This window comes from Bos taurus, chromosome 6 (genome assembly GCF_002263795.3).
Source record: "Bos taurus isolate L1 Dominette 01449 registration number 42190680 breed Hereford chromosome 6, ARS-UCD2.0, whole genome shotgun sequence".
Taxonomy (NCBI): domain Eukaryota; kingdom Metazoa; phylum Chordata; class Mammalia; order Artiodactyla; family Bovidae; genus Bos; species Bos taurus.
Window position 1 is genome coordinate 7,672,342 of NC_037333.1, and position 13,240 is coordinate 7,685,581.

Sequence of the window (13,240 nt, forward strand, 5' to 3'; positions counted from 1 at the left end):
GTTCTCTCTCTCTGCTCCCACATTGGTGAATCCTAGCTTTTACTAGTATCTCTCCTGGATAAATGCACTTGCCTGCTTAGAACCCTTCTCTGGCTTCAACTTATTTTATTGATTTAATTCATTTAAAGTGTAAATCAGATCAAGCCACTCCTCTGGTTAAAATCTCTCAACATTCCTTGTATTTTTCTAGAAGGAAAAGCCAAAGCTCAAAACAATGATCTACAAGATACTACATGATCTGAACCCAATACCTCTCAGAACTGAGTCCCATTGTCTCTCTTACTTCAGTTCTGCCCCGCTGGCTTCATTCTTCAAGTATCTCGATACCCTCCATGTTAAGGCCTTGGAACTTGTTTTGTTTGATTGAAAAGTTTTTCTTTTAATTTCCTTCCCTCTTTCACCATTTTTTGTTCAAATACCACCTTGTGAAAATTCTATATAAAATTTCTTCCTCCAGCTTTTGTATTTTCCTTTCCCGGTTTGTTTCTCCCCATAACAAATGTATTACCATCTAACAAGCTATATGTACATAACTTATTATTTCTGTTATTATTTTTAATTTATTGTATATTTAGTAAAAATTATTATTTTATTATTAAAGTTTATTATTTTATTAAAAAATTAATCTCTACTCATTCTATGATAAATTCCAGGTAGAAATTTTTGTCTGTTTTCTTTATCTTATGGACTCTGTGGGAGAGGGAGAGGGAGAGGGTGGGAAGATTTGGGAGAATGGCATTGAAACATGTAAAATATCATGTATGAAACGAGTTGCCAGTCCAGGTTCGATGCACGATACTGGATGCTTGGGGCTAGTGCACTGGGATGACCCAGAGGGATGGTATGGGGAGGGAGGAGGAGGAGGGTTCAGGATGGGGAACACATGTATACCTGTGGCGGATTCATTTTGATATTTGGCAAAACTAATACAATTTTGTAAAGTTTAAAAAAATAATAATAATAAATAAAAAAAAGAAATTTTTGTCTGTTTTCTTTATTACCATTTCCACAGCATTTAGAATTTGCCTAGAAAATATTTGGAAAATGTGGGAAACAATGAAATAATTTTCCAATGAATGTGTGAATAAAAAGTAAATCTTAAAATGACACTTGGCATGTTAGAAAAAGTTTAACATGCTAACTTAATGTCTGAAACAAAAATTTAAACCTAGAAAGATAGAAAAAATAAGATTAGATCCTTACTGTGTACCAGATACCATACTTAATTCTAGAAGTATTAAAGTATTTTTCATGTTTTTTTAAAGAACTAAAAAGCTAGAGTACAGAAAATTAAAAAGATAATGTACATCAAATATCTGACTGATAGACGATCTTCTATACATAAAAGCAAATAAAGACATTTAAAATTTTAAAAATATTTTAAAACAATGTAAATTAAAATGTAGGCAAATATTGATAGATGCAACTACCTGGATATCCATAAAGAGCATAACCCAAATTTTTAATTGAATGTTGAAAACAAATAAGACATCAAATTTTAATGATCTGCTGCTGCTAAGTCGCTTCAGTCGTGTCGGACTCTGTACGACCCCATAGACGGCAGCCCACCAGGCTCCCTGGTCCCTGGGATTCTCCAGGCAAGAATGCTGGAGTGGGTTGCCATTTCCTTCTCCAATGCATGAAAGTGAAACGTGAAAGTGAAGTCGCTCAGTCGTGTCCGACTCTTAGCGACCCCATGGACTGCAGCCTACCAGGCTCCTCTGTCCATGGATTCTCCAGGCAAGAACACTGGAGTGGGGTGCCATTTCCTTCTCCATTTAATGATCTATAGGAAGATAATTCAAAAAGCATGAAGATGAATGAATATAGGAAATGAGCAGAACATTCAGTAAAAGATATTGATAACTACAGGAAGCAGGATATAATCTAAGGTTTACTAATATTAAAAAAATTTTGTAAGAGTATAGTTAACAATGTTGTGCTAGTTGCAGGTACACAGCAGAGTGAATCAGTTATGCATATACATATATCTACTCTTTTTTGGAGTCTTTTCCCGTATAGGCCATTACAGAGTACTGAGTGGGCCTAACTTCTGATATTGTTCTTGGAAAACAAATTTGCAACATTAATAAGAGACCTACTTTGTCATTTCCTTTTAGAGTAGGTTGAATATAGTCCCTCTCTGCATGCAACAATATGTCCACCCTGAATCTGTGAAAGTGAGTTTATTTGGGAAAATGTCATAGGTAATATACTTAAGGATCCTGAGGTAAAATTACCCTGAATTAGCATGGACTCTAAATTCAGTGATGGGCTTCCCTTGTGGGTTAGCTGGTAAAGAATCCGCCTGCAATTCGGGAGACCTGGCTTCAATCCCTGGGTTGGGAAGATCCCCTAGAGGAGGGAAAGGAGAATTCTGGTCTGGAGAATTCCATGGACTAGCCCATGGTGTCTCAAAGAGTCAGACACAACTGAGCAACTTTCACTTCACTGAATTCAATGACAAGTATCAAAAAGAGAAGAGAATGGAAAAGGACACAGAGAGGGGAAAGCTATGTGATGATGGAGGTAGAGATTGAAGTTCCATAAACCACAGGCCAAGGAATGTCTGGCACTGCCAGAGGCAGGGAGAACAAGGAAGGATTCTCTCCTAGGGTCTACAGACCCCTTTATTTTGCTTCTTGCTTCCAGAACTAAAAGAAAATAATTTTTTTCTTAGTGATGCATAATTGACATGAAATTGTATTAGCTTCATGTGGACAACATAATGATTTCATATTTTTAAATACTGTGAAATAATCACCACAGTAATAGTTGACATCAGTTAGCATACATAATTATTTTCATGTGAGTGAGCTTGTAAGATTTATTTAGCAACTTTAAAATATATAATATAGTACTGTTCACTGTAGCCACCATACTGTACATTCTCATGACTTATGAATTTTATAACTGGAAAGTTTTACCTTTTGAACCACACATTTTGCCCACTCCCCATCCCCTGCCTCTATTAATCAACAGTCTGTTCTCTTTATCTATGAGCTTGGTTGCTTGTCTGCTTGCTTGTTAGTTTGGTTTTTAGATTATACATATCAATTATATGGTATTTGTCTTTATCTGACTTATTTCACTTTGTATAATGCCTCAAGGTCCATGTATGTCAAAAATAGTAATATTTCATTCTTTTTTATGGCTGAATAATATCTCTGTGTGTGTATGTGTGTATTTGTGTGTTTATCACATTTTCTTTATTCATCCATCCATTGGTGGACACTTAAGTTGTTTCCTTGTCTTGGCTATTGTAAATAACAAATGTGAGGTTTCATATATCTTTTCAAGTTAGTGTTTTTGTTTTCTTTGGATAAATTCCAAGAAGTGGGCTTGCTAGCTCATATGGTTGTTCTAGTTCCAATTTTTTGAGAAAACGCCATACTGTTTTCCAGAGTGACTGCACCAATTTACATTCCCACCAACAGTGCACAAACTTTCACTTATGTCCAACTCTCACCAACAGTTGGTATTTCTTATCTTTTTGATAATAGCCATCCTAACAGTCAGTTGATAACTCATTGTGGTTTTAATTTTCATTTCCCTGAGGGTTAGTAATATTGAACACCTTTTCATGTACCTGTTGATCATCTTATGGTTTCAGATCCAAAAACTCATTGGCAAGACAATGTCATGGAGCTTACCCATTTACATTTCTTCAAGGAAATTTATGGCTTTAGGTCTTACATTCAAGTCTTTAATACATTTTGAGTTAATTTTTGTGTATGGTATAAGACAGTGATCCAATTTCAACTTTTGCATGTGACTGTCCAGTTTTCTCAGCACTACTTATTGAAGAGACTGACATTTCCACGTTGTATACTCTTGGATTCTCAATTTCTGTTATTTTTAAGCACTCAACAATTCTAAGTACTATGGCAACCACCAAACACTGCAACACTTCTCTAGACCTGAATGAGCCTAGAAGACAAAACAAAACACAGGCATAAGCTTGCACACAGACACAAACATACAAATACATACACATGTACACAACCACTTTTTCTAACCTGAGGTGGAAAATGGCACCTAATGCTTTGGCATTCCAGTTTTTGAAGATGTTTTTATAATTTCACAATATGTTTGCTATTATTTATGTTGGGAGAAAATTTTCCTCAAGTTTCTTTATTTTATGTACATTTTGTGAGTAAGCTATAGTATTTTCTTATTTCTAGACTATGTTTTCAAAGGTGTTGAGCTGAAAACAACCTTGGAAAGTGGAGATAGTATTGCCCACATAGGAAAGAACAACCATACTGACTACTTATTAACCAGAATTGGAGTTCTTAAGCTCAGGGTCTTCTATAATTCAACCCTGTAAGCACTGAATGATAGAAAGCAAGGTGTCGTGTCATGTAGCCCTCCTTATGTGGCCCTGTGAAAACTGAGGCTCGTAGCACCAGTGCACTGTTGGTGTGCTGGCTAATTTGTTTGCCATGAGTAGTAAAGTTTGTTTCTGATCCAGGGGTTCCATATCTTCTACCAGCATTCATAAAATGGTAGCAGGCTAACTTGTTAGCTTGCAAGAAGTATAAAATCTTGACAGATTGGTCTACTTTTCAGTAATTTTCTTAATTTGTATGACTGTCAAACATGTCTCTCTTACCTTTGTCTATGTTAGTTGATGACTAATAATTATAACTGTCTGCTGAGCATCACTCCCTAGAGGGTCCATAAAATCTCACGCTGAACATGTTCTAAGATTGAACTCATAATTTTTCCTTCAAGTACTTTTTTTCCCCTTTTTGAAACCTCAGTCAATGTGATCACCATTTGACATTTAAATAGTTCTTGATTCTTCCTTTTTCTGATTCACAAAATGAACTAATATTTCCTATTAATGTTACTTTGAGAATTGCTTGTGTAAACGCCTGTCCTGCAAGTAGTATAAAATTTTGATGAATTGGTCTACTTTTCAGTAATTTTCTTCTAATTTTCTGTATTAGTCTAGGTCCTTTGAGAAACAGATGCCAAGATGGGATTAAACACATTAGAATATTATTAGGGGAATTATCCATGTGTGAAAAAGTGGTGTGAATTCTGGAAAGGTTAGAAGAGCCATTGGGCTGTGATGCAAGACTGCATTTGAGACAAAGGACCAAGATTGGGTGAGAGCATTCAAGAATGTCTTGCAGTCTGAGAAAAGCTGAGCAAGCAATGGGAGATTCTCAGAGCCAAGGCAGAATTCAGGAGATCTTCCTGTCTCCTAGTGATGAGCCTGCCCTAGAGTTCTGCTGAGAGCTGCAATATTCTGACAGTCTGCGAGAAGCATGGGTTGGCATAAATACCCACTTATGGTGACCTACCTGTAGTCCAGTGGTAAAGAATCTGCCTGCCAATGCAGGAGATGCAAGAGATGAGGATATGATCCTTGGGTCGGGAAGATCCCTTGGAACAGGAAACGGCAACCCACTCCAGTATTCTTGCCTTGGTAATCCTGTGCACAGAGAAAGCTGGCAGTCTATATAGTCCATGGGGTCACAAGGAGTCAGACACGACTGAGCATGCATACAGGGTGGCCTAAGTCACTTACTTTCCCTTTACTTGGAGTCTGTAAAATGCTTTCTCCTGATTGCCACAGCCTCATGCAGGATTATGTGTTTTAACAGTAATTTTAATATTCAGTCTTATATCCAGAAACATCCTGTGCTAACCTGTCTTAAACCATGTTGCTAGAATTATGTTTCCTAAAATGCAAATCTGACCATTTACCTCTTCATATGAACCATCAACATTTTTTTATTCTCAATCCTATGCTTCGGTGTCCTATACCTTTAAAAAGAATGTACTGACCTTGGCATTTCAAGCAACACTATCTCAAGCTCTGCTCTCAAATTTAATCAGTTAATTGAGCATAGCAACATTTTTGGAATCCTTTTACCTGTTGAGTGACATGTTGAAGTTTATAAATTTTAGCATTGTACAAGACTTTCTTTGTGCTATTTTCTCTGCTTGGTGTTTCAAATTATAGTTACAGCACTTGCCACTAGAAGTCCCTTGGTTAGGACCCCAAGCTCTTCTACTCACCTTATCTTCTGCTTCATTCCTCTCAGGCTTTCTGATTTTGATGTTAAAATCTCTACAGTGGCATGTCTGACAGCTTAATTAGATCTTCAGACAGCTCTTGTGGAGAATCTCATCCTCCTTGGAGCTCTGGAACTCAGGCTTACAGGACTGGAGTACACATGGAAATGTATTAATATTCTCATGGTTTTTGCCAGTAATGAATATTTATCTAATAAAGACCTGGTATTGTTCTCTTCATAAATTTCACAAGGGACATATAGATGTACGTTCACTTTTAATATTTACAGCTTTTTAAAAAATATAATAAGACTGCATATTTAATGACTTTTTTTTCTTTTAGAATTTTTCTTTTCTGATATTTGTTATTACTTTTTTCCAAATGTTAAATGCCTCATTATCAATTATTTAAAGACAGGAAAAATAAATGTAGTTATATTTAATGTCTTCAGATTTGGTAATAATTTCATTAAAGCTTTCTAAGTTGGTAATTCAGTAAAATTAGATTAAATGTAGAAGTCAATAAAAGTGATGTTATTGCATTTATATTTTCAAAGAATATTTTTACTAAAATATTCAAATCATTTATTGAAGTTAAATGAATAATATAAATTTTAATTGAAAAGTTAAGTAAGATTAAATAAAAAATAAAATGATACAAATGTTTTACTTTTAGACATTTTAATTCTCTTATTAAATATTTTCATAGAAACAAAGCTCTTTAAATTTAGTAAACATTATGCAGAAAAAACTTTTGAAAATATTCACTATTATTTTGTGATAAAACTTGACTGAAAGTGGACATAGAAGGAATATACCAAAGATCTCTTAAACTGTTCTTAATTTTTAGCATTGGTTCCTCTTTTTGTTGTTCTGATTGTGTGATTTGTATTATTTTATCCTTCATATTAGTTATGTATTGTTATATCACCCAATCTGCTGCTACATTTTTCACTTCAGTTATTAGTCATCAGTTCCATCTAGTTCTTCATATTTTTTAGCTTTTTGTTAAAAGTCTCAGTGTTCATGTATTCTCTTCCCTAATTCAGTTAGAATTTTTATCATTAATAATTTGAATTCTTTATCTGGTAAATTCTTTCTCTTTCATTATTTTTTTTTTCTCAGCGTTTATCTCCCTCTTTCAATTAAGACAGAATTCTCTGTATTTTCATTTTGCTTAACCTTCTCTATGAAATTAGGTGAAATAGTTATCTGGTAGGGACACCCTTGAGGGGGTGTCCTTATGCGGGAGTGTCCCTATACAGTCTGCATGTGCCCTGTGTCTTTGGATGTGAGCTGGAAATGAGGTGGTATGAGTCATGTTTCTGTAGCTGCCATGCAGTGTGCTGGCAGCTACCACCTTCCTAGGATGTGGGGCCAGAGCCAGCTGTGAGCAGGGCTTTCCTCCTGCTCACTGGCATCACCACACTATCAGGGTCAGGGGTGCCTCCCAAGTTGTAGGACAGAAGCCATTAAATCAGGTCCAAACTGGTTCCATTCCTTCAAGTGTGTACTCTCCCCACTCCCAGTCCTGTCATTCTGCCCCAGAGAAGAAAAAAGACAAAAACACCTGCACTTAGAAAACACCCCCAAGTTCAAGTAGCCCACAAAGTTTATTAATACTGTTGGTCTGTAGTTCTTTTTCCTCTGTCTATAAGACTCCTTTTGGTATGCATAATTAATACTTGTTAGTGAGGGAAGAATCTCACTCTTGTGCAAGCTCAAACTCTAATCCATCTATCTAAACCCATGTGCTGTTACCAACTAGGCTACAGAGGCAAGAAGGGTTATTTATGGAATACAGCCACAGCATAATCACTGGACCAACAAACTGTGATATTATCTCTTGTGTATTAATCCTTTAGATCAATAGTATTAATAAACTTTGTGGGCTACTTGAACTTGGGAATGCTTTCTAAGTGTGGGTGTTTTTGACAGGATAAAATATCAAGGACCATTTGGCATGGACCAATTATATTTATGAGCATTTCTCATGGAATCAATTTCAATGGCCTTTTGGCATGGACCAGATGTCTCAGTGGACACTTTGGACAGGACAAAATGTCTGTTTATTGGGTAAGGCAGGTTGTCTTCTTTATTGTGGGTAGGATTCATCCAGTTAGTTGAATGCCCGAATAAAAGAAAAACCTGACCTTTTTCCAAATAAGTGAGGATTCCTTGATTCCTTGCTTCTATTTCTTAGTCTTTAATCTGTGACATAATTTTTTCCTGCCTTTGGACTCCAGTGAAAACATTGGCAAATTGGATCTTCAGCTTGCCACCCAACCTGTAGATCTCAAGACTTGTCAGCCTCTGTAACCACATAACCCAATTCCTTCTAACAAATTCCTTTTCTCTCTGTCATTCTCTCTCTTTATATGTATTTTATTGATTCTGTTTCTTTGGAGAACTGTAATACCTATTTCATGCATATTATGTCTAAATTATAATATACACATTTAAAAACAGAACAGAACATCTAATATTGAAAAAAATGTATCAGTCCCTGCTTGCTATTATTGTGACTATTGTACCAACTTGTGGGTACCTTGGTATCACACACTGGGGCACCAAGCAAGAAAAGGAGGTAGATGGTTGATACTGTACCTCATTATGCAAGTATCTATTACATTTTCACTATCTGAGAGGAATGATTTGACAAGTTAATTAAATTGCCTTTTCTCTTATCTAAGCACTTCCATCACCTAAGTCCTCTCTACAATGCAAAATAGTATTTGTCTTCAACAATGACAGCTATACCATCTGCAAACCTTCATGACACTCAGATATAGTTTTCTTATGAGGACTGATAGGAAGAGATATGGAGAAGGATTTCTTAGGGCCTGAACAGAAGAAGTTAAAACAGCAGACATGCAGAGTGTATGTGAGTGCTGACTGGTTAATTCCAAGTGAAAAAAGTGTGTGTGTGTGTGTGTGTGTGCACATATGTATGTATTTGTAAGCCAGTTATTTCTGATGCCCTTAAAAATATTGTATGTAAATCAGTGGTTCATTTTGCCTAGCATATGATGGTAGCAAGTTTGCTGATAGGTTGACCAACTCTATTGTTGTTTTAAAATTTCAGGATCAAACATTAATGCCAAACTGAATGCTTATCCCCACCACCCACCCCCCCACCCCCGCCCCAGAATTCATATGTTAAAATCTAATTTCCAATGTGAGCATTTGGAGATGGAACTTTTGGGACATGATCAGGTCATGAGGGCAGAATTAGAGTTTTGGGGAAAGGGGAAAAAAAAAAAAAAAAACTTTACCCTTCCAAGGTCTTCTGATAAGTCTAAGAATTAAATTGACATGAGACAGTTTAACAGGAGAAAAACAAAATTTTAACAACATGTATATACCTCATGTACACATGGGAGAGACCTAGGAAAACTGGGAAACTTACCAAAATAACCAAAGCCATCCCATGAAATACCATCTTCAGCTAAAGAAAACAGAGAATGTTGGGGAAGTAGTTTGGGACTTCAGAGGGAAGCAATTCATATGGAGACAGGAAAAAAGGATGTTTGGTAAAGGAATGTTCCTGCGCCAGGCAGAAACATGCGGCAGAGGAGATTCTGGTTTTTCCCTGGCCACAATGAACCTGTATTCCTTGTAGTTGTTTCTGATGCTGGCCCTCTTCTTGGAACAGCCCCTTCATCCTTAGGCATCTAAAAGGGAGGTCAAAAGAAAGACTTGTTAAATCTTCTGTTTCTTAAAAATAATCAGCTTAAATTAATCCTTACACCATAGAGACATATTTTGGAGTGTCAAATATGAGCCAAATATAGCACACTAAATATATATCCATGTAGAGTCTGAAACCAGAGTTCCAGAAATAACTACAAAATCTAGGAGGACACAATGCCTCAGTAGAATCACATGAAATTTAGTTATTTATATTTCCAGTAGGTTTAGTGTGAATCAACAGTAAAAGTTGATAGTCAAACATGCTAGCAAGTACTTTAATAGAAGCATAACCTCTTCCATGAAGGGGGTAGTGTATATTTTTGAGTGTTAGGCAGGCAAATAAAAAGTATGATGATAAAATGGAAAACATTTGGAGGACAATTACAGGAATGATGAGAATACACAAAACCAGTGGATATTTATCCTGCAAAAGAGAAAACTCAGTTGTCTTCATGTGAAAAATTATCCTGAAAAACTAGGTTAGACTTGTTCTTTAAGTTCTGGATTCTATTTAGATAAGGTTGTCAAGTAAGAAAAGTTGGAGTAGGTGACTTTTTATCAGGATGTGAGGGAGGTGATGGACTGAGCAGAATAAAGATCTGGAGGAAATAAGTTTGCTTTGAGAAAACAACTGCACAGTCTACGGCAGGAATGAGAAAAGGGATTAGAAAATACTGAGATTCTAAACATGTATACATGTGTTGCAAATACCACATGTGCACATAACACAAATATATTCAACTATATATGTGCTCTGAGAATACTTTCAACAAAGTGAAATTTAGAGACTTAGGTTATAGTTACACTCAGAGTGGAAGAAAGATGGTATGAAGCTTTTAGCCTTGGGTGTGTGTGTTGATCTCTCTGTTGTGTCCAGCTGTTTGTGACCTGATCGACTGTAGCCCACTAGGCTTCTCTGTCTATGGAATTCTTCAGGCAAGAATACTGGAGTGGATTGCCGTTCCTGTCTCCAGGGGATCTTCCTGACCCAGGGATCGAATTCAAATCTCCTGCACTGAAGGCAGAATGTTTTTCATCTGAGCCACCAGGGAATACATGAGGTCGCTCAAACAATTGGTGCTGCTTTCCTAAACGGTGTTTCAATAAGGGCAGTTAATCCTTTAGATTATTTTCAATGACATAATTTAAAAAAATAAGTATTACTTTCTTTAGCTTAAAAAAAGCATCATAATGATTGTTTGAAAATTCATTGATATAAAATCCATTTAAGCAACAGTATTGTGATTTAAGTTCCTTTTCTATATGAAATAGGAAGACTGAAAAATGCAGTGAACAGCTGATTATTCAAAGGCAGACTATTGCAGATGTTTCTCAAGTTTTGTGTTGACATGTTTATTGTGGACTTTGCTAAGCTAACTCATTTTTTGTTATTTTTAAAATTTCATATGCTAAAATATGGCTTTATTTGATGCATAAGCATCAGATCAGATCAGATCATATCAGTCGCTCGGTCATATACAGCTCTTTGCGACCCCATGAATCGCAGCACGCCAGGCCTCCCTGTCCATAGGTCCTACACTAATCACAAGGAAGAATACCACAACACAGCTGTATCAAGAGATATATGCCCAAAAGTGCACGTTCAGGTATGAGTTTATGCAGGCAGCTGTCTCTAGAGTCCTCCATACTTGTGCTGCATAGTGTGAGCTGACTGTTGAGTGACTTTCCCTGGAGCAGATATGAATGGATACTTTCTTAAAATCTTCTTGAATGACTGTTTTGTTCTTCTGAAACTTAGGTCTTTTTTGTTGTTGATGTTATTAGAATTATCTGAAAAAAATTTTATTTTTCTTTGTAGCTTCATTCTTTTTTTTAACCTTTATTTTATATTGAGTATAGTTAATAATATTGTGTTAGTTTCAGGTATATGCAGCAAAGGGATTCAATTATACATATACATGTATCTATTCTTTTTGTATTCTTTCTCTGTTTAGCTGTTTGTAATATTGAAGAGAGGTCCCTATGCTCTGCAGTAGGACCTTGTTGGTTATCCATCTTAAATATAGCTGTGTGTGCATGTCAGTACCAAACTCCCTAATTATCCCTTTTCCCCATTTTTCCCTACTAGTAACCGTAAGTTAGTTCTCTAAGTCTGTGAATCTGTTTCTGTTTTGTAAGTTCATTTGTATCATTTCTTTTTAGATTTCACTTATAAGTGATATCGTACAAATTTCTCTTTATGTCTGATTTAATTAACTCAGTATAACAATCTCTAGTTCCATCCATGTAGCTGCAAATGGCATTATTTCATTATTTTTTAACTGCTCAGTAACATTCAATTATATGGAACCCTCTTTATCTACTCCTCTGTCAATAAACATTTAAGTTAAGCTTCCCTGTCTTGGCTATTGTAAACAGTGCTGCAATGAACACTGAGGTGCATGAATCCTCTCAGATCATGTTTTTCTACAGATGCATGCCCAGGAGTGGGATTGCTGGATCACATAATAGTTCTTTTTTTAGTTTTTTTTAAAGAAGCTCCGTATTGTTCTCCATAGTGGCTGTATCAATTTACATTCCAAACAATGGTGTAGGAGGGTCCTCTTCTCTCCATATTCTCTCCAGCATTTATTGTTTGTGGACTTTTTGATGATGGCCATTTAGAATGGTGTGAGATGATATCTCATCATAGTTTTGATATGCATTTGTCTAATAATAAGCAATGTTGAAAATCTTTTCAATGCTTTTCGGCTATCTGTATATCTTCTTTGGAGAAGTATCTATTTAGATCTTCTGCCCAGTTTTTGACTGGGTTGTTTTGTTTTGTTTTTGTTATTGAGCTCCATGAGCTGTTTGTAAATTTTGGAAACTAATCCCTCATCAGTCACAACATTTGCTAATATTTTCTCCCAAAAACTTTTGAGTTTAATTAGGTCCAATTTGTTTATTTTTGTTTTTATTTCCATTACTCTGGGAGATGGATTAAAAAATATTGCTTCCACTTATGTCAGAGAATGTTCTATGTTTCCCTCTAAGATAGTTTTATAGTTTGGTCTCACATTTAGTTCTTTAATTCATTTCAAGCTGATTTTTTATACAGTCTTAAAGGATGCTCTAATTTTTATGTTCTAACTTTAACTGGTTTGTCTGCTGATGTGTGGGGTTGTGTTCCCTCCCACTTGGTTGTTTGGCTTGAGGTGACCCAGCACTGGAGCCTTCAGGCTGTTCGGTGGGGCTGATGGTGGACTCTGGGAGGGCTTGTGCTGGTGGTACTTCTTAGAATTGCTGCGGCCAGTGTCTTTGTCCCCTTAGTGAGCCACATGCCATCCCCACCACTGCAGGAGACCCTCCAACACTAGCAGGTGGGTCTGGTCTGGCCTCTTATGTGGTCACTGCCTTTTCCCCCTGGGTCCTGGTGCACACAAGACTTGTGTGTGTTGCCCTCCCCCACCCCCAGGAGTGGAGTCTCTGTTTCCCCCAGTCCTGTGGAACTCATGCAATCCTGCTGTCTTTCAAAGCCAGACCCTCTGGGGACCTCTCCTTCTGTTACCAA